Here is a 27156-nt window from a genome sequence, read left to right on the forward strand (position 1 = left end):
GAGATAGCCGATTTTGGAGTGTCTAGCCTCTCTCTCAAAGTCTTCCTTTATTCATGGTGTTTGTGAACCATTTGAGGCATCACACTTGAGGTGTCAAGCTCTTGAAAGGACAAAACTACAAGCTACAATAAAGAGATATTATTCTAACTAGTTTTATGATTCATGTACCAAAATTGTATGCTAGTTGTAGGCTTCATGCTTTGGAAATTTTATTGCATGTATAACTAGAGAAAACTTAGATCCAAAGCTATTAGGGTTGTATGTGCACCATAGGAGTGTTATAGTACACAAAACCCAATACATTCACCTTTTTCACAAGATCTAGTGAAAGGTGATTTTGTCATCTTGCCCAAAAGACAAGATTCGCATTCATCATCTGGCCTAAGGTCAAATGATTCCAACCTCCAACATTTTGGAGTTGGGCGATGCGTTTTTTGTTAATGTGCCCAAGACGACAATGCCACGAGCATTCCTTGTCTAGGCCACTTGACAAATCAATATGAAATACACTATTGCCTAAGCTGTCAACACAAGTCATAGTTTCAAACACACCGTTACAACGGTAAAGCTTCGAATATAAAAACACCATTTTTATAAACTAAAATTGAACCATTTGAATAATTAAAAGTGTAGTGAACAACTTTTCTAAACAATACAGAGAGTGAAATAATATTCTGTGTCATTTCTGACGAATAGCAACAATCAATTAAACTAATTCTAACATCATTACTAAGTACGAGCTGATAAGTCTCAATCTTGGTAACAGGAGACGATCACCTATTTCCCATGATGAGGTTCGTCCTTCCATGCTCCAGTTATTCACTTTCTTTTAGCCCCTGCAAAACATAGCAAATATGAAAACCACATCTTGTATGAAGGACCCAAGAATGAGTAGATGGTGAGTTATTAGTTTGGATAGTGTATACACCTGATGACGATGGCTTTACCTTTCCAGCTGTAACAACCCGATATTTTTCAAGACAATATAACATTCAAAAAGTCAAATATAATGAACTATTTAGAATCAATGAAATCAGCGTAAAAAATAAAGTGCTTTAAAATCTAAATTGGTGTAACACCGTGAATTTCAAAATAGTTTTTCGCAAAATATAAAGACATTTTTCATTTAATTTTCATAAAACATCAAGTTTAAATCTTCAATTCACATCATACAAAATCCCAAGATCATATCACATAAAAATCCCTTGCGTGTGTACAGATCAAGTCGGCGCCTTCCCACGGTCATCACTAGTACCTTAAACAATAACACTAACACTGTAAGCACAAAGCTTAGTGAGTTCCCCAAAATACCACATAAACACATATTAGCCACTCGAGGCTATAACTCTATGGGTCCGTGCACCCAAACTCTGTGAACCCACTGGTTCTAACTCTGGGAACCTTACGGTTCCAACTCTATAAACATGCACAACATAAATCACATAGACATCATGCAGTACAACACATAACATACACATAACATATACATACTCTGTTACATAACTCTGATTACCTACTCAAGATAAAGTATAGTGAGAAGACTCACCTCGTATATCTCGATAACCCGTGAATCCTGGAAATCACTCGTGCTCGATCCTCCGAGCTATAATCCTCCTATAACATCATACATCTCTAATTAACACTTTTACGACTAAGGTTGACTACCCCTATCAAGTCAACACTGGTCAACGGTCAACGGTCAACGGTCAACGGTCAATTTTGACCGGACTCGGTGAGTGCACTAGGGCGACTCGGCGAGTCTATACGTATTCACCAACTCTTCTAGGATTCTCTTTTGACACGTCGAGTACTCCCCTGACTCGATGAGTTCCACCTGGCATGAATCGCGGGGCCACCACGACTCAACTCGCCGAGTCTCAAGAACAACTCGGCGAGTCCCAGCTCGACTCAGTCCATCTGTCAACCCTCTCTAACTCTCCCTGACTCACTGAGTCGACCCTTAACTCAGCAAGACCACTCGCTGAGTGGTCAAGGACAAACTTCATGCTACTCGCCAAGTCTGTTCTTAGGACTCGGCGAGTCCATGCCATGCACCAACTCAATCTCACTTCTGAGGTCAGATCCGCTCCAACAACTCATAGATCTGGCCCTCCCAAGCACATTCATCACGTAAAGTTCATGTCTTGGTGCTCATAACACACCCCATGCCTCATTAATGGTGTTTTGACCTCAAGCACAAAGACCCCAATCCAAAACCCCCATGGATTCATAAAAAGCTTGGACAAAGGGACACTCTGGACCTCCAAGGGTCCAGATCCAGAACCTAACTCGCTTAAGGGACCAAGGAAACACTAGATCTAGCCACAAAAGGGCTCAATAAGCCCTAAATCAACATGAACATCAACATAACAGAGAATTGCTCGAAAATAGTACCTCAAACGTGATGTTCTGGACCTCAAATCTTCAGGAAGTGGCTCCTCTTGTTTCCCCCTTGGCTATTGCTTCCTTTCCCTTGCTAGATAACACCTCCAAGGTCAATAATGGCTCCTTGACTTACTCCAAACGCTCAAGCTCACTAGGGTTTCTCTCAAGGGACTGGTGAGCACAAATGACGGCCATAAGGCCCTTTAAATAGGCTCCAAACCCGAGAAATTAGGGTTTTATTAAACAGCGCGGACTCGCCGAGTCCATTCCTTGGACTCGCCGAGTCCGGGCGCGAACCCGCGTCCAAATCCGCGATCATACTCGGCGAGTCTAGGCTCCAACTCGCCGAGTCTCCTCACAAATCATCAAAAATAAATAGATAAATAAATAAATAATACCTGGGAATTCGGGCTGTTACAATTGGTATGCATAAAGTGTTTGATATCGTGCCAAGGTTTCCAAAAATATAAAGAACACTCAAATCCGAGTTATAACGTAGGAGTTATGACCACTCGAAAATACACGACACAACCGGTAAAACACTATTAAGCGTAAAAAGTAAAAGTTCAATAAAATACTTTTTAGACTTAGGTATCTAAACGAAAGTTGTAGATTACCTTAAACCATGAGCATGCATAAAAAGAACGCCCAAATCTGACTTCGTATGAGGAAGTTATGATTTTTCGAAATTTCGTATAAAGCGGTAGACAGCTAAAAACTCGGAATAAAGATCGAGCGATTTTTAGCCGATGCAACCTAAACGAGAGTTAAAGGTCTCTACAATAATAGTACAATGGTAAAAAGACAGACGAAAACGAACATCGGATAAAGAAGTTATGGATTTTTAACGGGATTATCCTGTCCCGGCCTATTTAAAATAAAATAAAAAAAATTAAATTCAAAATTAGCCGACGAAGTCTAAATGAAAGTTGTAGAGTATATTCTCACCTACGTGTGGATATAAAGAACGTCAAAAATGGAGCTCGTATGCGAAAGTTACACATTTTTGAAGTTTTTGGCACGCATTACGAAGGTTATCCGAAGTAGTACGCCCAACGTACGAGATGCATGGACTCGGATCGGCCACGTCGCCCCTACCACTCTACCGCCATCCCATCCGAAGACCGAAGACCGTGACGCCATCGCTGACGTACGCCCCGCATACGAGGGTACGCACAGCGTACGAAGTACGCCCCTTGGGCAATACTCTCGTAGTAGCATCCGTTTCAGGTTCTCCCAACCCATGGAGTTTGCCACCACCAGAGTAAGTGACTTGACGTGGCCATTCCACCATGTTAGGGCTCGCTCGTAGAAAGTACAGGCGGCAAATTTTACTTTGCTTTCTTCGGGGCATGAGCATATCTCGAACACAACTTCCGTTTTCTCTATCCATTAGGATAGAGCCATCACTCCCCCAGTTCCATTAAAGGGGATGGGTTTGCATTTGGAGAAGTCCTTATAGGTACATTCCCCGGAACGACCTTGGTTTTGGCCATTTGTAGAGCTGTTTATCCCTCCTCCTGATCTGTTGTTACTCATTTGTTTCACTGTTGCAGTTACAACGGTTGTTACAGCAGCCTGAAAGGTGGCAACATCCATTGATGGAGGGGGTGGTAGATGTAACGTCCCAAAATTCAAGACTAAAAATTTCTTTTAATAAATATTACTTAAAGTAAAATCATCGATTCAAAACATAATCAAAGTAATAGTTTCCAAAACACATGTTCGTTATCAGAGTAAAACATTTCCAGGCTGACAAATCTATGGTGTGTGCCATGCGATCACCCCGAGCTCCATCATCCGCTACCGGAAGTACCTGAAACCAAAACTGAAAACCGTAAGCACGAAGCTTAGTGAGTTCCCCACCCTACCACATACCATGCATAACCACATACTGCACATACTGGGCCTCGCCCCCTACCTCGGGCCTCGCCCGCTACAACGGCCCCGCCGCTCCAGGCCCCGCCTGGCTTCGAGCCCCGCTCGGATACAGATCTGTTTTACTTAGGCCTCGCCTGTCACAGGGCCTCTCCCACTAACATATAATAGCACATAAACATATCACATCACATCACATAATCTAAACACATACTAACGGATCTTGTCCTAAGGCCCCGCCTATCTCTGGGCCCCGCCCTTGTCCTGCTACTGATGAGTCATGGAACCCCGTCCATACTCCTGCTGATAGTGAGGTACAGGCCCAACCCACCCTCACTCCTTCCCTAACTTGGGCCTCGCCCCTGCTCTGCTGCTACTGAGATGTGGAACACCATCCACACTCTGCTATTGGTGAGATACGGGACCTCGCCCACACTCACCTCCCTACCAGGCACATACAAGTATCACACAGACAACAATTATAAACTATCACATAGACCATTCCTTGGGCACCCGCCCTCTATCATTGGACCTCGTCCCAAATATCATACTAGCATACTGTGCCTAGGGTTAACCCCCGGGTCTTCTACTCATAACTACATGGGCCGACATTGTGGCCGTAGACCCATTCATACAAAGGGAAACTCACCTGCACTGGCTGAACTGGCTGATGAACCCACTAGCTGCTGCCCGACAACTCTCTGAACTCCTGCTCCACTCGCTCCCCGAGCTACCAATATCAATGCAACACTGAGTCTAACTTACCCCCCCCCCCCCTCCTAAAGACAACCAAGTCAACTCTGGTCAAAGTCAAAGTCCTGGTCAAAGTCAACCTCCCAGGTCAACCCTACTCGTCGAGTCACCCTATTGACTCGCCGAGTTCATATGTTCAGAGTTCTTCTATTCGTGACTCGACTCGCCGAGTCAGTCCATGACTCACCGAGTCTACCGATTACCGAGTCCTGACCTGTCCAACTCACCGAGTCTCCATTCGACTCACTGATTTGAGTCTCAACTCGAAGGGTTTGGGGTTTCGCGACCTGACTCGCCGAGTTCTTGCCCAACTTCATCTGAGTCGACGAGTTGTTCATCCCACTCGTCGAGTTCCTCCAAATCTTCATGCTACTCGCCGAGTCCACTCAAAGGACTCGCCGGGTCCATTCAGATCTCCATACATGCAGAGGACTTTTGAGTCATGCATGGACTCCAAATTGTAGATCTACCCTTCCCAAGCCCATTCCTCACGTAAAGTTGCAAACTTTACGTATAGAGAAGGAGATCTAGGCAAAATACACCACCAACTAGGGTTTAAGGCAAGGAGGCTCCATAATCAACTCAAGGGCTGCTACTTTATGCTTCTTAATACCATAACATGCTTAGATCTGAAGTAGCAACTTCAGATCTGGCTTCTAACTCAAAATAATAACATTATGGCTAAAAAGCCCCAACAACCACACATAGATCTAGGTGCAAAAAGGGTCCAGGAACTAGTTTATTACCTCCAAATGCTCAGAGTGAACTCACAATCCCAGATCTATAGTCCCTTCTTGCTCCTCCAAGTTCCTTCATCCTTCTCCAAGCTTTATTGCACCTTCCAAGGCAACAAATGGCTCAAATAGAGGATATGGCGGCTAGGGTTTAATGTTCTGGGTGAAAGAGGCAGTAAAGGAACCCTAGGGGAGAGAATGAGGTGCTTAAATAGGCTCCAAGTCCTGAATTTAGGGTTTTCCTCGCACAGACCAGACTCGCCGAGTCCACTTGGCCGACTCGCCGAGTTGGTCACTTACACCTCGACCCGGATCCCGATCGGACTCGCCGATTTCCTCCTTGGACTCGCCGAGTCGCCCCTAAAATCAGGTTTTTCTTTCCTTTCTTGGCCTTCAAAACTTTGGGTGTTACAGTAGAGGTGGTGCTGGTGCTTCGTTTGTATTGAAGCGTCGGGGATTTCTTCTTGGTGGCATGATTCTGCCACAAGTTAAGAGACGAATACTTGATTAAGTCATTTAAAATGATTATGGAAGGTTTTAGTATTATAAGTTTTAGTTCTGAACATTTATGGGTTTTTTTTGCGTGTTAACAGAAACTTTCCAAAAAAAAAAGTGTATGATTCTTTTAAGAATTAAATGGGATACTCAAGGACGTAATAAATGCGTGTCAATTTCATTGATATTAGTATATGATACAATGATCAGGAAGATTTGACCTTTTATAGGTCTAGGGTACATCAATGAAAATGGGAAAATTTGACAGCATTCCGGCCTCCGAATTGTGTACTCACAATCCGTCGGGTTTACATTTATACAAGAAAAGGTAACACCAACACTTAGCCGATAGGTATAAATATAGCGCCAGTAGTACGCATTCTACTCCGAGCGGGTAGCACGTTGCGGACCATGGTAGGTGGTTGGGGAAACCTTAGCTCGAGCTGCCTGATGTTCAGCCTCGATGATACGCCTCTCCATTGCGACTTGTTTCTCACGGAACTCCCTTACTTCGGCTCTAGCAGCAGTAATGTCTTTCTGAAGGGAAAAGGTGTGCTCTATTGTCCGATCATGTTCTTCGTCCAGACGACGAAGACGTACCGTAGTGACAGCTGTGCCAACAACAACAAGAAGAAGAAGTTTTGGAACAAGAGGAAAGGTCAAACTTCGCAAGAACCTTCAAAGATACAAATGGTGGCGGTCCATGCTGCTACTGCCCCCACTGTTGTTCCCACTACCCCCACGCCAACGAAACAATAAGTTTGGAACCTGCCAAAGTGCAACAAATGCAATTACCATCACCACGGTAATTGCCGGGAGATGCACTGTAAAAACTGCGACAGGAAAAGGGCACACTGCCCGTTTCTGTAAGGCACCAACGCGACCAATCACCCAAGTTCCTGGTGCTGGAGTGAGCCAGACATGTTATGGGTGTGGGGAAACTGGGCACTACAAGAGGGACTGCCCTAAGGCAAAGAATGTTGGCGGTGTAGGAAGAGTACTGACAATAGGGCAGAACGAGGCAATAGCCGATCCCACAGTGGTTACGGGTACGTTCCTCCTCAACAACATTTATGCATGCATACTCTTTGACTGTGGTGCGGAGAGAAGTTTTGTGAATCATAAATTCAAACACTTACTTAATCAAAAACCCCAAGCACTCAATAAAATATTCACAGTAGAAATGGCACACGGTAAAACGGAAAGCGCAAACGATATGTACATAGACTGTACGTTAAATTTAAATGAACACTCGTTCCAAATCGATCTTATGCCAATTACTATAAGAAGTTTTGATGTCATCATCGGTATGGACTGGTTAAGCCTTCACCATGCCGATATACTTTGTAATGAAAGGGTCGTTCGCCTCAATCTGCCAAGCGGCAAAACCCTTGTCATTTATGGTGACAAACCCATTACAAATTTACAAATCATATCTTGCGTCAAAGCCCAAAAATACCTTCGCAAGGAATATCATGCCTTTCTAACCCACGTGGTAGAAAAGAAACGAGAAGTGAAAGACATTAAAGACATTCCGGAAGTCTGCAATTTCCCCGACATTTTCACAGAAGATCTTCCAGGAGTCCCACCGGAGCGTCAAGTCGAGTTCAGGATCGAATTGATTCCCGGAGCTACCCCAGTAGCAAAATCGTCATACCGTTTAGCACCGGAAGAAATGCAGGAATTATCTAGACAACTAAATGAACTTCTAATCAAAGGATTCATTAGACCAAGCTTCTCACCAAGGGGAGCACCGGTCCTGTTCGTAAAGAAGAAGGACAGATCTTTTCGCATGTGCATCGATTACCGGGAACTGAACAAACTCACGATCAAGAACCAATATCCCTTACCGCGTATAGACAATCTGTTCGACCAACTACAAGGAGCAAAGCTACTTCTCAAAGATCGATTTAAGATCTGGGTATCACCAGCTGTGAGTTCTGGAAGGAGACATTCCCAAAACGGCATTCTGAACTCACTATGGTCACTACGAGTTTGTAGTGATGCCATTTGGATTGACAAATGCACCGTTGATGTTCATGGACTTGATGAACCGAATATGTCGTCCCTTCCTAGATAAATTTGTGATCGTGTTCATAGATGATATACTCATCTATTCAAAGAGCAAGGAGGAACATAGCCAACACCTCCGACAAGTTTTGGAAACATTAAGGACAGAGAAACTATACACAAAATTCTCAAAGTGCGAATTTTGGATTCGGGAAGTAGATTTCCTAGGTCACATGGTCAGCAAGAAGGGGATACACGTGGACCCTTCCAAAATGAAGGCAATCGAGAACTGGACAACTCCAAGGACTCCAACGGAAATCCGACAATTCTTGGGCCTTGCTGTGTACTACCGAAGGTTCATACAAAACTTTTCGAAGATTGCTAAACCACTTACCACTCTGAATCAAAAGAGTGTAATCTTCAATTGGGGAGAAAAACAAGACACTGTGTTCCAAACACTGAAGCGAGCTCTGTGCAACACACCTATATTATCCTTGCCAGAAGGAACATAAGACTTTGTGGTCTACTATGATGCGTCAAACCAGGGACTTGGATGTGTTCTAATGCAGCGAGGAAAGGTCATCTCCTACGCCTCAAGGCAACTGAAGACACACGAGGTAAACTACACGACACACGATCTCGAGCTAGGAGCAGTCGTTTGCGCTCTAAAGATTTGGAGGCACTATCTATACGGCACGAAATATACAATCTTCACCGATCATAAAAACCTCCAGCATATCCTCAACCAGAAAGAACTCAACATGAGACAAAGACGGTGGGTAGCATTACTAAACGATTACGAATGCGAAATTCGTCATCCCGGGAAGGCTAATGTAGTAGCTGATGCCCTTAGCCGAAAGGAATACTCGGGTCGCCGAGTGAAATCCTTAACAATGACGATCCATTTACACCTATCCGCGAAAATCAAGGAAGCTCAAATAGAAGCCTTGAAATCCGAAAATGTGGCGAATGAAGCCCTAAGAGGGATGGATAAGAACCTGGAAGTCAAGGATGACGGGGTTCGCTACTTCGCGAATCAGATCTGGACGCCGAACTTTGGTGGATTTAGAGATGTGGTCATGGATGAAGCCCATAAGACACGATACTCCATAAACCCCTGTTCAGATAAGATGTATTTGAACCTCAAGAAACTGTATTGGTGGCCGAACATGAAAGCCGAAATTGCTACCTATGTAGGCAAATGTCTGACTTGCGCCAAAGTCAAGGTGGAATACCAAAAGACCTTGGGATTGTTGCCACAACCAGAAATACTCGAATGGAAGTGGGAGCGGATAACCATGGACTTCATAACCAAGTTACCCAAGACGGCAAGCGGGCTCGACACCATCTGGGTGATCGTCGACAGATTAACCAAATCCGCGCACTTCCTACCAATCAAAGAATCAGATAAACTGGAAAAGCTAACCAGAACATACATCAAAAAGATTGTACGACTGCATGGTGTACCAATATCCATTATCTCGGACCGAGATAGTAGATTCACCTCGAGGTTCTGGCAGTCGCTACAAAGATCTCTAGGAACGAGGTTAGACATGAGTACCGCTTATCACCCACAGACCGACGACCAGAGTGAGAGAACCATACAAACCTTAGAAGATATGCTAAGAGCTTGTGTGATCGATTTTGGTAAGGCGCGGGACACCCATTTACCATTGGTCGAGTTTTCGTACGACAATAGCTATCACACTAGCATCAAGGTTGCCCCATTCGAAGCCCTCTACGGCCGTAAGTGCAGATCACCTCTGTGTTGGGCTAAAGTGGGTGACACACAACTAGCATGAGGACAAGAAAACCGACAACACTCTCACTGGACCAGAAATCATAAAGGAAACTACGGAGAAGATTGTTTAAATCCGGGAGCGACTAAAGGCTTCAAGAGACAGACAAAAGAGTTATGCGGATAAAAGGCGGAAACCCTTGGAATTCCAGGTTGGGGACCGGGTACTACTAAAAGTCTCGCCCTGGAAGGGATTAATACGATTCTGGAAGCGTGGGAAACTAAACCCAAGGTATATCAGACCATTCGAGATCCTTGCCAAGATCGGCCCGGTGGCTTACAAGCTTCAATTACCGCAGGAACTCAACAACATACACCCTACCTTTCACGTATTGAACCTAAAGAAGTGCTTGTACGATGAGACCCTCGTTATCCCTCTAGACAAAATTGATATCAACGAGAATCTCTGATTCGTAGAAGAGCCAGTAGAGATCATGGATCGGGAAATTAAAAGGACTAAACAAAGCCGCATACCCATTGTGAAGGTCCGTTGGAACGCCAAGCGAGAACCTGAATACACCTGGGAACGCGAGGATCAGATGAAACAAAAATACCCACATCTTTTTCCTAGAACTTTATCTTAGATCAAATTTTAGGACGAAATTCCCTCTAACGGGGGGATGATGTAACAACCCAATATTTTTCAAGACAATGTAACATTCAAAAAGTCAAATATAATGAACTATTTAGAATCAATGAAATCAGCGTAAAAATGAAGTGTTTTAAAATCTAAATTGGGATGCATAAAGTGTTTGATATCGTGCCAAGGTTTCCAAAAATATAAAGAACACTCAAATCCGAGTTATAACGTAGGAGTTATGACCAATCGAAAATACACGACACAACCGGTAAAACACTATTAAGCGTAAAAAGTGAAACTTCCATAAAATACATTTTAGCCTTAGGTATCTAAACGAAAGTCGTAGATTACCTTAAACCATGAGCATGCATAAAAAGAACGCCCAAATCTGACTTCGTATGAGGAAGTTATGATTTTTCGAAATTTCGTATAAAGCGGTAGACAGCTAAAAACTCGGAATAAAGATCGAACGATTTTTAGCCGATGCAACCTAAAAGAGAGTTAAAGGTCTCTACAATAATAGTACAATGGTAAAAAGACAGACGAAAACGAACATCGGATAAAGAAGTTATGGATTTTTAACGGGATTAAGTTGTCCCGGCCTATTTAAAATAAAATAAAAAAATTAAAGTCAAAATTAGCCGACGAAGTCTAAATGAAAGTTGTAGATTATATTCTCACCTACGCGTGGATATAAAGAACGTCAAAAATGGAGCTCGTATGCGAAAGTTACGCATTTTTGAAGTTTTTGGCACGCATTACGAAGCTTATCTGAAGGAGTACGCCCAACGTACGAGATGCATGGACTCGGATCGGCCACGTCGCCCCCTACCACTCTACTGCCATCCCATCCGAAGACCGGAGACTGTGACACCATCGCTGACGTACGCCCAACGTACGAGGTACGCCCCGCGTACTTCGGTGTACGCCAAGCATACTAGGGCAGTTTTCCTCACCTATAAATACCATGCAAGACCTCCGACTTTCCTTTCCCAATTCTCTCTTCTCTCTCACTTTTACTTCCCGTTTAGCATCCCAAGATGACCCCGACACCCCGGTTTCATACCTCAGCCCCGACGAAGGTCCAAAGCCCCGAGATTCCCGAGAATCTCACCACTTTCCGATCGAAGTGTCGCCCGAGAAAAATCTCGTTTTCTTCGAATCGTCACACTTTCCAGGTGAGTTCATACCCCTACTTTCTTTTCACGTCTTTTCATGTTTTAGGAGGGGAGGGGGAATACAAGTGCAATACGAGAAAAAACTTATCGTTTTATACAGATCCGAATACATCACCTACATTTTTATAAATGTTAAATAACTTCGATATCAATGTTATAATTTACATACAAAGTTAGAATTACATCGAGTTTTTATCACCAAATGGAACACACTTTCGGAAAAAATATAATGGGTATAGTTTACAAGTTATTTATTACATCTTTACGCAAACATTATGAAAAGGAAATACTTTCATCTACATGAAATATAGACTTTTCTTTTCATAAATCTATTAATACTAAGTGTTGTGAGACATTCAGCTTCAACGTACTCTCAAGTAAGCATTTCAAGCCATGTATTATAAACCATAATCTCTTGGAGGGGGAGCGTGATACTTGTGTATAGATCTATACTGGATTGACAATCTCGCACCTAAACTGCTAGCTACAGTTAGACTGGCAGGTCTAGGGCGACAAACGTCATAACACTACAACGCCTGAAGAACGTTGTTACAGGAAGTCTGGGTCAATAACATGGTTATACAACTCACACGGAAGTATTAAAATAAGTTTGATTTATGAGACTCTTGAATGGATTTAGTAAATACATTATTTGAGTATAAATACACTTTCACCATTTGAGCACGAAAGATACTATTGCACTCCAGCCGTTGGAACTTTTTCAAACTATAGGTAGAAAATATTGGATTTTCTGGAAAACACGTTCATTTATTTTTACTAAAGGACATACAAATTTCAGTACAAAAACGCTTATGAACTCACCAACTTAATAGTTGACACTTTTTCAAAACTACTTGTATTTCTCATGGAATCAGTAATACAGGTAACCATCAACTTTTGGAGAAGAAACGCTAATGCGTCTATTATCAAAACATTTTAAATCATCATACTTGTAATATTCTTTTGAAACATGTATTACACGCAACAATATAAGTTTTTGTTATATATATGATAGTTGTGTTTACTTTCTTTATAATATTCAACTGTTATGATACTATGTGAAGTCACCCACCCCCGAATGTTTCCGCCATTCAGGTTTGGGGGTGCGACACCATCCTTGATGTCTTGTAGGTATTTGGGGTAGCTCCTCTTCTAATGGCCCTTGTTATTGCAATAGTAACAAGTGACCTCTTTGGGTCACTAACAGGTGGAATGTCTGGATTGGGCTTTGCCTTTGGCCCATTGCTATAAGACCCAACTTGGGCCTTGTTCTTCCAGTTAGCTTTAGAAGCAACCTTTCTCTTCTTCCTTTTGCCTTTGCCAATGGCGAGAACGGGAGCACTGGCAGTAGTGGTAGGGCTTGACTCTTTCCCTTCATTCTTGACTCAACAGTCTGTAGCAAGTGGTGGAGTTGAGCCAATGTCGTTTTTGTGTTGTTTAAATGGTAAGCTAGTATAAACTGATCATAACAATTTGGTAGGGAGTTTAGGACCATGTCAATGGCCAACTCCTCGTCAAAGTGCACATTAAGCTTAACGATGAGCTCCACATATCTTTGCATCATCTACACATGGTTGCAAACAGAGTCTCCCTCTTTCATCTTGCAGACCATGAGGGACTTGAGCACTTTAAACTTTTCTTTACGAGCTCCCTTATGGTACTTTTACACAAGGTCATGTTCATCTCAAATGACCAATAGTCCTCATAGAACCTCTACAATTCAGGAGTTATTGTGGCGACCATGATGCAAGCAACTTTTGTTGCATCATCGTAGTGTTTTCTGTAGAAGGCTAGTTTTTCAGGAGTAGTAGTGGCTTCGTCGACTTCAATGAGCTTTTCCTCAAGGAAATATTCTTTGCCCTCGAAGCGAAGATCCATTCTGATGTTGGGCATCCAATCCTTATAGTTGGAGCCATTAAAAGTCACTTTGGAGACGATGGAGAGCAGGGAGAAACCCGAGTGGTGGGTAGGAGATGATGGAGCAGAAGCATCAACATGAGTAGACATCTATAGAGAAAAAAAGAAGTTTTATTTAGATGACAATAATCCTTGATATTTAACCCATAATAAAAACAATTATGGCTAGGATCCAAAATAACAATTCACAACTAAAAAGAGGGATGTCGTAATCTTATTGCAAATTTATGAAGGTAGGTAAAATCTATTTACCAATTTCAAACTATGAAATTCCTAGATCTTTTGAGATTCATTAAACCTATCAATGACATGTTTAATCTCAAATTATGCTCTTTTATTTGTGACTGGGATGCCAAGGATCGCAAACAAGATGTGAACAACCATACAAATATGCTTGGCACTCTCGATGTCATTTATAATATCACTTTAATGTGTGAGTTAACCACACGCGCTCCATTAATCAACGATAATTTTCGAGATGCCCATTATTACCCTTGCAGTCACTATTAGTGTGTCGGTTAACCACACGTGCTCTACTAACTACTATAAAGTATAATGTGCAGTTTTATGGATTAACGTATTTTTCACATTTTCCTAAAGTAACTAAGAGTGAGATTTTATAAAAGATGTTTAGTTACTTTTTATGTCATTATACTTATTAATGAGGTTATGTCATATCAAATCCATTCGGTTAACGGCCCTCCACCATACAAGAGAGCGGTAGGTACGAATGGATACCCAATGACGGTCATTTTATAGGCCGCTTCCTTAAACTCCCTTATAGTATGGCTTCGTGAATGAGGCATACTAGTGATTTGAACAACAAGAACTCACTAACCCTAGGTAATTTCGAAAATTGTAGAAGGAACAACATACATTTTGATTGTTGTAGTAAAGAATCAAGAATCCTTTCTTCAATAACTTGGAAGCTAGCAACACAAATGTCTTGCCTCTGATGGTTTACACCCAACACGAGCAACAAGAAGCTTTTGAGAGATGAGAGGGGATGCCCAATTTTCGGCCTAGGGTTCTTAAGAATCAAGTGGATGAAAATTTTAGCCTAAGGGGTCCTTTTATAGTTCAACCTGGATACCCTAAATAACCCTAAATGAATAAAATAATATCTATTCAATTTGATAATTATGCAGCTTCCTATTTATCTACAAGGTATTCCAAATGCCCATGAATGCCCTAGAATTCGTCCACCTCCTTCCAAGGAAGGTTCTTGACTCTTTCCTGTTCAACTATTGAAGAATTGCATTTTAACTCTTGCACTTTTAATTAAATACAATTAATCGTAAAATTAATTTAATTAATTTTTTATTAATTATTAATTAAATAATATGATTTCTAATTAATATATTATTTTCATAACATATTATTAATTCATTTATTGCTATTTATTAATCATATAATAAATCAATAAATCAATATATCTCTCTAAAATCCATCCTATTCAATTACTAGGTATGAGGGAAACCTAAAAGGACTTTGCTAATAATTCAAGATTATACTAATTTAGTTATTGGCTTGGACACATAATCCAACAGGTTGAACTCATACAAGAGTTGCGCAATAGAGTTAAACCTAACCTTCTAAAATTATCTAATCCCCGGAACATGTAACCTAATGTATTCACTTAATAGTTAGCCGATATTGTTGGAGGTCCCTAAAAGCACATAGCAAGCAACATTCGAGCATCGAGTAATCTAAACCAATGCCTCACTTAATAAGGCCGTTCTATCCAACAATCTGAAATCCATACTAACATGTAGTTCTAAAAGCTCGATCAATAGGCATATAAAGGCATCTCTCCTAGCATTCTATCATAAAAATCCTGAGCAAATCCTTCGCACTAATTTAGCATATGATTCACACATACTCATATGACACCAATAAGCATATCACATGTATGAGTATTTTGGGAAAAATTACTTGAACTGGGCTGATTGCACGCATCACACCCTTTTTCTTAGAAAACCTTTTTAGAAAATCATTTTCTTTTAAAAGATTTTAGAAATCCTCATTTTGAGTTTAGACACACCCGAGAGTGTGCTCGAATCCCTCAAACCAAGGCTCTGATACCAACTTATAACATCCTAAATTCCTGAGTAAAATTTTTATTTTTAAATAAGTCAAAACCCCTTATTCATTATCCCAAAAGACAATCACAATAAAAGTATTCTCAAAACATCAGAGTAAAATCATAAATAGTCAAGACAAAATAAATCTCCAGGGGATGAAGTGCGATCAAGCCGGACCCTTCCTTTTGAAAATAAAAGTACCTAAAAAACAATTTAAACGTAAACCGTAAGCACAAAGCTCAGTGAGTTCCCCAAAGTACCATATACTAAACAAACACAACAACTTGAAACTAATTTGGGTCTATATCACCCCATTTGATACCTTTTAACGGCTAATGGGTCTATTTCACCCCCTTCGATATCTTTTAACTAGTACTGGGTGTATTTCACCCCTGTCTATTGCACCCCTTCGATATTTTTCAACTGGTACTTGGTCTATTTCACCCCCTTCGATATTTTTCAACCAATATTGGGTCTATTTCACTCGTACATCTAAGCATACAGTCATGTCAACAAGAGTCATAAAGACAACAAGCACATACAAGCATATCAACAGGTGTCATAGAGACAATTATCATCCTATAAGAATAATCTAATGGGCCGACATTGGTGCCTTCGACCCATGAGTACAACGAAGAGACTCACCTGAACTATTCAACAGAAGACCAACAGCCACCTCAGCCACAAAACAACCAACCCAAGCTTCCTAAAGCCAAACCGAAACCAATCCTTAGCTAAATGCTCAGTTGTACTCAAGTTTGTCCAAAAGTTAAATTGGTCAAAAAGTCAACGGTTATAGTCAACGGCAAATGTTGACTCTACCCAACCACTACGTCGTGGCCTCCAGAGCCATGTCGTGACCCTCATACAACCAAACATACGGGAAATCCCATTTGCCATGCCGTGACGATCTTTGGCCATGTCGTGGGCACTGAGTTTCCAACAACTTAATGGATTAAGCCACTTTTCCGTGATTCCAAGAGCTCCAAAGCTCAGATCTGGTCCATTCTATGGTCTAAATGGATAAAGTTTCCAACTTTATCCATCAAGACACCCACAGAGATCAAGATCCATAACCCTAAGTCTAAATAAAGTTAATTACCACCGTGTCTTAATGATTAAGCCCTTAATCCAACCACTTCATAAGAGTTTTCTAATACTAGATCCATCATAAAGACAGAAGCTTTATAGACACGTATGTATAACACATGTCTAGGATCCATTTTAGGTCAAAATGAGCCCTAAAAACCAAAACTTAAGCAAATGATGAGAACTTCCACCAAAGACTAGATCCACAACATATGATGCTCTTGGGAATTAGGAGAGTCATAAAGTTGCTAACTTTATGAGTTCCTTCCTTCCAAACTTGCTCAAACATAAAGGACATGTGACAATATTCAAGATCTAACCACTTTAAGCCATAAAGAAAGGAACTTGGACACTTACAAAGGTCCAAAGATGCCCAAAAGAAATCTTCACTTCAACCAAGAAGCACCGCAATGCTTTCCAATGCCTCTTCTTTCTTCACAAGCAACTAAGGTCACCAAAATGTACTTACAACTGTCAAGGAGGAATTAGGGTTAGGGGTTCTGAAACTTGAGGGTGATGGAGGCTGATAAGGAACTGTAAAAATGATTTAAAGGAGTTAAATACGAAGTAAACCCTAAAAGAATCTTGGGCTTGGGCCAAGACAGCTACCACGTCGTGGCAACCTTTGGCCATGTCGTGGCAATCCAATAACACACACGATCCATTAAACAATTACCACCCCGTGACCCTCCTTGTCCGCATTGTGACACATGATTTCCTTAAAAACTTCATCTTTGGTCCCTGATAAAAGTAAGATTAACCAGTCTGGAACACGATTGTTACACTTTATCTCTTTAATCCACTCAAACCACCTCAAATGGACAATAATATGCCATAAAACCTAGATCTATGAAGAAATACAAGAAAAATGTGGAAACTTTAGGACTTACAAAGGCTTCATAAGATGCACACAAGTGAAAGGGAGGTTTGCTTGGTGAATCAATGCACTAACTCTTTTCTTCTTCTCCCTTCAAAGCCACCAAGAACTTGCAAATGTGAGCACAAAAGCTTCCAAGAGGATTAGGGTTTGCAATGGAGTCGTTTGAGGGTGGAGAAAACCCTAGCCATAACTTTCCTGATATAGGGTTTAAAGTCCGGAGATTAGGGTTTGGCCCAAAATAATCATCACGGTGTGGACACTTAGTGCCACAACATGACACCCAATTAAAACATGCGATCCTCAATATATATATATATATATATATATATATATATATATATATAATTCATATCTTGGGATCCGGTTGTTACAAAAACTCATTGATTTTGTTGATTTTTTTGTGTTGACAAACCAAACCCCAAAATTCGATTTTCATAATTTACTAGGTGAGTACAACTTTCATTTAAACACATGAATCATTTATATAATTTAGTCTAAAAATATAATTTTGTTACTGGAAATGTTTCAGTTTTGTTTATTCGACCTACTTTTTTTTATTTATGAATGAACACACCCGCAAAAATTTTTTTTTTTTTCTCAAAAACCAAAATAGCTCGCAAAAACTAATCATAATCAAAGCAATGAAATTATAAAAAAAACTACAGTGAAAATAAATGAGCCATTAATAAAAAAAATACAAAATTTAAAACGTTGTATTTAACAACTTTTTCTAATTCGACCAAAATACCAAAAAGAAAAAAATATAGAGAAACTATATTTTACAAGTATTTGTTTTAACCATCATTTTTTTTAAAGTTACATTAGTATTTGGAATGTGTTTGAGATTGCTTAGTTAAAACAACTTATGTTTATGTGTAGAAGTTTTTATTAGCGTATCCAATGTTAAATACAGTTTTAAAAAAGTGTTTGAATTAATATATCCGGTATCAAAATGAAATGAGTTGATAAGTCTTTTTTAGTGTTTGATAACTTTTATTTTATTTGTAATAATAAAACAACTTATCAAAAACTCTTTAAATAAATCGTGACTGAATTATCAAAAACTCATTCTTTAAGTCAATAAATGTTTATAAACTTTTTTATCATAACCATAAAAATTCATTACTATTGTTTTAAATCCAAACTGAAAGTTAATAAACATTATTTTAAATAAATAATACAAATGATAGAGCATTTATCAAATAATAAAATATCTTTTTAATATGAACTAGCGGAGAGAACCCGAGCTTCGTCATGGGCCTTTTTTGTGTTTTTTATGAAAAAATGTAAAAGTTTTGACTGTAAGGACCATAAGTATCAAAATGACTAAAAATTAAATGAGTTTGAATTAGCAAGTTTTTAGAAAAGGGACCAAAGTTGTCAATTCCTTGAAGTTTTGTAGCCAAAATTATAATATTAAAAGGTTCCTAAAAAATGTAAAATTTTTTATTCCAATGACGAAAAGTGTCAAAATCAAAAGTGTGAGAATGACTAAAGAATTAAAGCGGTTGGAATTAGCAATTTTTTAGAAAATAGACCAAAGTCATCAATTTCTTAAAGTTTTGTGGCCAAACTTTAAGTATTAAAAGGTTCCTAAAAAATGAATTTTTTTATTCCAATGACCAAAAGTGTTAAAATGGGTAAAAAAGAAGGGGCAAAGTTGACAAAAAAAAAAGACAAGTTTACTATAAAGGGTTGGACTTAACAAGTTTTTAGAAAAGGGACTAAAGTTGTCAATTCCTTAAAGTTTTGTGACCAAACTTTGAATATTAATAGGTTTCTAAAAAAATAATCAAAAATGTCAAATTGGGTAAAAAAGAAGGACTAATTATGTTAAACGCTTAGGAACTTTACTATTTCCTAAGGGAACATAAAATTAATATATATATATATATATATATATATATATATATATATATATAAATTAAACTGGACGATTAAACAGAAAAAAATAATAGAAAATAATATTTTTTTAAACTACCGAAATGTAACGACCGAAAATACAACCAATTTTAAATTTTTCAAAACATCTTGATTTCATTAAAATCTTTACAAAAAGGTTTTCAATACGAAACATTTAACGTGTTTCCAGAATCACATCATTATAAAATCATGAGGAGCGGTACGATCACGCCTTCGCCTTGCCACAGTCTCCTGAAGAACCTGAAAAACATGAAACCACAACTGTAAGCCCGAAAGCTTAATGAGATATCCCCAAAATACCAACCATAAATACCATACACGCATAACATGCCATAACATATCCGATCACAGAACAGCCATGCACTTCGGGTCTAGTGTGTGACTGGTCCGCCGCACCGGCCTACAGTCCACCTGGTCCACCCTCCGAGTCTATCCACATACATCGAGTCTACAGTGTGATTGGTCCGCCCACTCCCAGGCCTTCAATCCACCTGGTCCACTCTCTGAGTCTACAGTATGACTGGTCCGCCCGCACCGGGCCTTCAGTCTCTCTAGTCCACTCTCCGAGCCTTCGGCACGTCTGGTCCGCCCTTTCGGGGCCTACAGCCTATCCGGGCCGCTCGCTGGGCCTTCGGGACAACCGGTCCGCCCTGGGTATCTTGGCCTACAACACACAGCAGGACCCGCCTCAACCCAACTCCAGTCCAAACAACCATGTGCACATATACATACAATCATATAGCAATTCACAGTCAACAAGCAGATCAAACAGATCACATAGCATATCATCATCCTAACCGGGATACCGACCTAACAGGTCACTAGCATAACATCTCCCTATCTCTCAGGATACCGATCTCAATCAGGTCTCTACCATATACCATCCTAACTCACATGATGCAAACATATCAAAGCAGCAACATAACAACAACTACCCGAATCTCAATCCGATAAGGGCCGGCCTTGGTGCCTTAGACCCTGTTGATATAGTGAGGACAACTCACCTCGATACTGACGACTGAACAGATAACCCAAGCTGCTCCGATCACTGATACGATCTCCACCACTGGACAACCACCAAAACACTGAACTCAAAACAATAATCAACAATTACCAAAATGCCCCTGGAAACCACTGGTCAACCCTTGGTCAAAGACAAGGTCAAAGTCAACCCCTGACTGACTCTACTCGCCGAGTCAACCCGATGACTCGCCGAGTCCCCAAGCTCAGAACGTCCCTCAATCCGCGACCTAACTCGCCGAGTCACCCCGAGACTCGCCGAGTCCAACAACTCTGAGTCCACTCGCACACAACTCACCGAGTCATCCCTTGACTCACCGATTCTCGACTCGACCAAGAAATATTGGGACTCTTCGACAAGACTCGCCGAGTCCAAGAACAGACTCGCCGAGTCTAAGGCTATCTTCAACCTACTCGCTGAGTTGTTCATACAACTCGCCGAGTTCCAGGCCATCTTCATCCAACTCGCCGAGTTGTTCTTCCAACTCGTCGAGTTCCAGCTCATCTTCAAGCAACTCGTCGAGTACACCCATGTGACTCGCTGAGTACCACCGGTCTGAATCCATTCAGAAGCATTCCAGGCCATGCAATTGCTCCAAAACATAGATCTAGCCTCCTACAACTCATCCATCACGTAAAGTGGCAAACTTTACGTGAATCCAAAGAGATCTATGCATTTTGCACATTAGGGATAAGGTTTGGGACATGATAGCTTCATCCAACACTCAACACAGGGACTTTCATGCATTCCAACTCTTCTTCATTCCAGATCTGAGGTAGCAACCTCAGATCTAGCCTCTAAACCCCAATACATCCAAAGGATATGATCTCAACACCCCCAAAATGAAGAATCTAGACAATAGCAGCTCAAACAATGGAAAGATACCTCAAAAGGAAGCTCCAGGAGAAGATTATCCCGAATCCTTGCAAAGCCCTTTGATCCAAGCCTCTTCTTCTTTGGAATCTCTTCAACAACCACCTCTTCAAGCTCCAATTTGCTCCACAAAGGTGCTTCTCCACGATTTTAGGGTTTCTGGGACTCAAGGGGGAACAAAGAGGCTGGGAGGAAAACATAATGATCTTTATATAAGGCTCAACCCCGAGAATTAGGGTTTTCTCCACTCAGCGCCTACTCGCCGAGTCGGCTACTTGACACGCGACCCAGTCGCGACTCTACTCGCCGAGTCCACCCATGGACTCGCCGAGTCACTCTTTCCCAATTACACTTTTAGCCCTTCTACTCTACTGTTGATATTTCGGGATGTTACACGAAATATGAGAGGGTTTGAGAAAACTTTTAAAATGACTTTTTGGATTTCTAACTTTTTCAAAAAGCTAAAAGTGTGAAAAGTTGTTTGACAATTATAAAAGATTTTTTAGAATGACTTTTCGACAAGAAGAAATTATGTTATGATTTTAAAAGTCAGAATTTGTGACTTTTAGTGACTTTTGGCTTTTTAAATTTTGTTCCTCCAAAAGTTAATCCAAATATATTTTAAAATCTACTTTTGAAAAAAAACTATAAGTCAAAAAAATCATTTTATGAAAAGGACTTTTTAAGTTAAGAAAAAAAATCCCAAACGTCTCCTAGGTAATGAGAGCAACATTTTATGAACGGAAAAAAAATCACAGTTTTTTTTTTCTTACCGAAATAGGTGCTCATTCTAAATTAGATCAACATTTTACCAAAAGTCCTACCATAAAACTATCAAAACTATAAAAAGCAAACACTAAAACCCCACAAACCCTTTCCAAAGCTATAAATTCGCCGCTGCTGGGGCACTTCTTTTCAGTCACTCATGCCATCTTCCACTCTATACGGGACAAATTGATATCAAGATCGCGTAGTTTATACTGTGTGATTTAATAGATGTCAGTCAATTTAAAACCCTAAAAACTGCAAATTTAGGATGAAAATTAGAGAAAAGAAACCTGATTAAGAGCGAGAACTTATTTCTCTTTGGCTGGGTCGAAGTGATGTTACTGACTTGGGAAGCTAGACACAATAGAAGACAGACAAAGAAGCGTATCAATTAGGATAGAGAAATCCGGAACCCCAAATCAAAACCCTAACAGAAAACACAAATCTAACGACAATATTGTTCATTACAACGATTAAATGGATCATGAGATTCATAAAACGCATCAAATCCTGAAACTTACCAAAAACACAATCGAAGCTGCTAAGCCACCAAACTGTTATTGTTCGGATAAATTCAAGGACGAGGACCATGCTTGCTGACATAAGGCGGTGAAGTGGTGACCGCCTTTGAATGCCGATTAGACTATCCCCATCAACAATCCAACCCAATCCAACTTTTTAATAAAAAACTAATTTCTCTCTCTTCCACCTATACAACTCAACCCAATCCAATTTTTTACCCCCGTTAACAACCCAACCCAAACTCATTTTTCCTTAAAAAATATAGTTTATTTTACTAAAAACTACTCGGAATATTAAAATTAAATATTTTATTTTGAAACAACTAAATTATTTATTTCAAGCATGAAATTATAAAAAATTATTTTACATTCATGAAAAAGACTTAATAAAATAGATAAAATAAGTTACAAATACGGAAGATGCAAACTACATAATTATTCTTCAGTGTTGAATTTTTTTCCATATATGCTCAATCAAATCGTCTTTTAGAGCGTTATGAGCATCTCTATTACGAACTTGTGCCCTATTGGTCATATAACTGGATAGATCTGCAATTCGTTGAGTAGAGTATTCAAATGATTGTTCGTCTTCTTTTGTTATAAATTTGGATGAATCATAATAATGAAGGTATATGTGTCGTTCATCCTCAACTATCATATTATGAATGATGATACATGCAATCATAATTTTACCCATCATATCTTTGTCCCACACAAGACAAGGGCGATGAAGAAATGCAAAACGAGCTTGTAAAACTTCAAATGCTTGTTCAACATCTTTTCTAGCAGCCTCTTGATGTTCAACGAACAACTTGTGTTTTCGAAGTTGTGGAGAACTTATTGACTTGACAAAGGCAGCCCATGAAGGATATATGCCGTCAGTGAGATAATAAGCCATATGATTTTCTCGATCATTCACAGTGTAACTCACCTTTGGTGCTCGACCTGCCAAGACATCATCAAAAAGAGGAGACCTTTGGAGGACGTTGATATCATTGCATGAACCTGGTGTTCCGAAGAATGCATGCCATATCCATAAGTCATACGATGCAACGGCTTCCAAAATGATTGTTGTCTTACCGCTTCTACCTACATATTGTCTAGCCCAAGCGGTCGGACAATTTTCCATTCCTAGTGCATGCAATCAATACTGTCTACCATGCCTGGAAATCCACGTTCTTCTCCAACATGGAGCAATCATGCCAGATCATCTTGATCGGGGTGTCTAAGGTACTCTTCATGAAAGCATGAAATAACACCTTCCACAAACTTTACAGGAGCATCCATTGTTATAGTCTCACTCATTCTCAAATATTCATCATGTGCATCTGCTGATGTCCCATATGCCAACACCCGCATAGCTTCGGTACATTTTTGTAATGGTGAAAGACCTTGTCTGCCTGTGGCATCACGTCTTTGTTGAAAATATCGGTCATTGGCTGTAACAGCTTCCATTATACGGAGAAATAGTGGTTTTTGCATTCGAAATCTACCTCAAAATTTTTCTTCACCATACGTTGGGTTGTCAACAAAGTAGTCTTTCATCAAACGTGCCTCACCCTGCTCACGTTCCCGATCACAATACCTCCTTTTTGCTCTTGGGTGATCTCTTACGCTCATATTTGGTATGCTTATGAGTAACTCACTCATGATAACATCAAGCTGTCGATTTTGTTGAACAACTCGTGCTTCCCACTCATCATATTCATTCACATTTGATGAATCGGGACCATCTGATGAGTTTGCATTATGAGACATGTTTCAAATAGATTAGAAATGAAGAGTGAAAGGTGGATATGAAAGTATGTAATGGTTATACTCTATTTATATAGGAAGAATATTGATTTTTTTGTTATTAAATGTTAAATAAAGATAATGTTAAAATTGTTTATCTAGATAAAATCCGAAGATCCAATAAAAAGTTAACACATCAGAGAATCTTATATTCATGGAGATATTGACATATTTTCTAGATGATAAGATTATACAGAAAAGGAGTGGTGTCTCTGAAAGATGATAATGACAACTCTGCATTCAGTAAAAGCATATAATATATATTACAAATACATTAAAAACATGAGATACAAACACATAATAAAATATCTTACAAATACATTAAAAACATGAGGTACAAATACATAATAAAATATCTTACAAATACATTAAAAACATGAGGTACAAATACATAATAAAATATCTTACAAATACATTAAAAACATGAGGTACAAATACATAATAAAATATCTTACAAATACATTAAAAGCATACTGAAAACAAAAACATACACTAAACTGTAATTAATTTCCATAAAACTTAGACATTAGAAAACATTTCATGTTTTCTTCTTCAGGCGACAATTGCTCCTTTTGTAGGAGTGTGTTCAAATGCAAACTCTGCATCTTTATTAGCTCCATTTCATCCGTTTTTTGCCCCCTTTGTTGATCCAAGTCAAGTCTTTTTTTTATTACTTCTACTTCATTATCTCTACTAAGTCTCATCGCACGAAGTTCTGCAACAATTTCATTAGAAGACTTACCTTTTTCTTTTCTTTTAGCTGCATCTCTACCTGTTGGACGTTTAATTGTTGAAACACCAATACTTGCCCCTTTTGTGTTGGATTGGACACAATAGTCTCCTTCTTCAGTAGACCTTGATTTTTTGTGCTACCACCACTTTCTTCATCATCCACTTCATATTCAGGACGTGATCGTGTTGCATCATGATCTAGCTGTAGATCCCATTTTCGATGCTTACACATAACCTCATTAAACACAATCGTGTCATTGAACTTGCTTCCAGTTGTCTCATATAACTTATGAGCTTCATTCTCAACATCTTTCATACTCATTCCACTTCTTCTTTTTCTATATGCTTCTCGATAAACACCAACCCATTTTCTAGCACTTTCATTAAGTCGTTTATAATGACCTTTCATTTGAGCTATGTTCCTATTACCAAGCTTTCTTGGGTTTTCTGCTTGATTTGCATCATATAGCTCCTTCAATTGTGCACATATTGATGTTTTCTTTTAGGTTTTTCCACGACGCTCATCTTCACTAACAATGCAATATGCTGAAATTAAAGCGATATCTTCAGCAGCATCCCATTTATCGCCTCTTGGGTTTTTTCCGGTATTTTGTGAGGTTTGAATATTTTTAGTGACATGGAATTGATTCAAATTTGGGAAAAATTAAGAGCTTTCATAACCTTGAAAGTTTTGATAATCTTGAGAATCGTCAAGATTTAAAACGAGATTTGGATCCATGGTATCAAAGAAATAAATAGGTTTAGAAACGAAGAGTTAAGATGAGATATGAACTATATCAATATTATACTCTATTTATAGAGAAAAAAAATAATGAATTTTAGTATTTTTAATTTTTTTTATTAAGATAATGTTGAATTTTTAAAGATAATAACTCTTATCTAAAAATCTAAAAAAATATATACAACTCTCCTTTCAATGCATAACACGTGGCAGATAAGATGTGGTGAATTTTGGTGAACTTTGGCTTGTCCATGTGGCCCGTTATTAATTTAAATTTCTTTTTTTTTTAGTTAAAAAGAGTGATCTGTTCGTGAAAGTGTGCCGATGGGGGTAGCCTTAGAAGCCATCGATCTCCTTTGCAACTTAAAAATTGGTAGCAATTGAGAATCAGAAGATAGCGAGAGGACCACCGCTGGCGAGCCGCTTCCTTTAACGTGAGTGGATCAGAAGAAAAGAAGAGAGAATATCATCTCTTGACAAAGAAATAGAGGCGGTGAGAATTTATAGAAGCAGAGATAAAGTAAGACGGTGGAGTAGGAGGGGATATGGAGTCGGTGGTGCAGTGGAGCAATCCAATTTACAAACAGAAACGGTGGCGAATGACTCATACCTCAGGCAAAAAGTAAATTAAAAATTAAAAAATGAAAATATTTCATTCCAAAATAGCTATAAAAAAATTAAAAAAATTCAACCAATAGAATGAAAGTACTTTGCAAGAAGAACAAACAATTAATTAATAGTATTATAAATTATAAATTAAAACTGGACGATTAATCGAAAAAAAATAGTAGAACATAACATTTTTATTTAAAATTACCGAAATAGGTGCTCATTTTAAATTGAGATAGAACGTTTTACAAACGAAAAAAAGGAAAATAGAAAATCACAATTTTTTTTTTTTTTCACCGAAATAGGTGCTCATTCTAAGAGGGTGTTTGGATAAATGCATTTTTAGCTTAATTAGCTTATTGCTTATTGCTTATTGTGGTGGGAATAAACAT

At 39.3% G+C, this 27156-nt stretch overlaps 1 pseudogene; it reads right to left on the minus strand.

The window, feature by feature from the left end:
• Positions 1-23329: 23329 nt before the first annotated feature.
• On the minus strand, positions 23330-24645 carry LOC145064327 (uncharacterized; annotated as a pseudogene).
• Between the last annotated feature and the right edge of the window lie 2511 nt (positions 24646-27156).

Source organism: Lactuca serriola, chromosome 7 (assembly GCF_051521515.1).
Source record: "Lactuca serriola cultivar US96UC23 chromosome 7, Lser_US96UC23_V15, whole genome shotgun sequence".
NCBI classification, from domain to species: domain Eukaryota; kingdom Viridiplantae; phylum Streptophyta; class Magnoliopsida; order Asterales; family Asteraceae; genus Lactuca; species Lactuca serriola.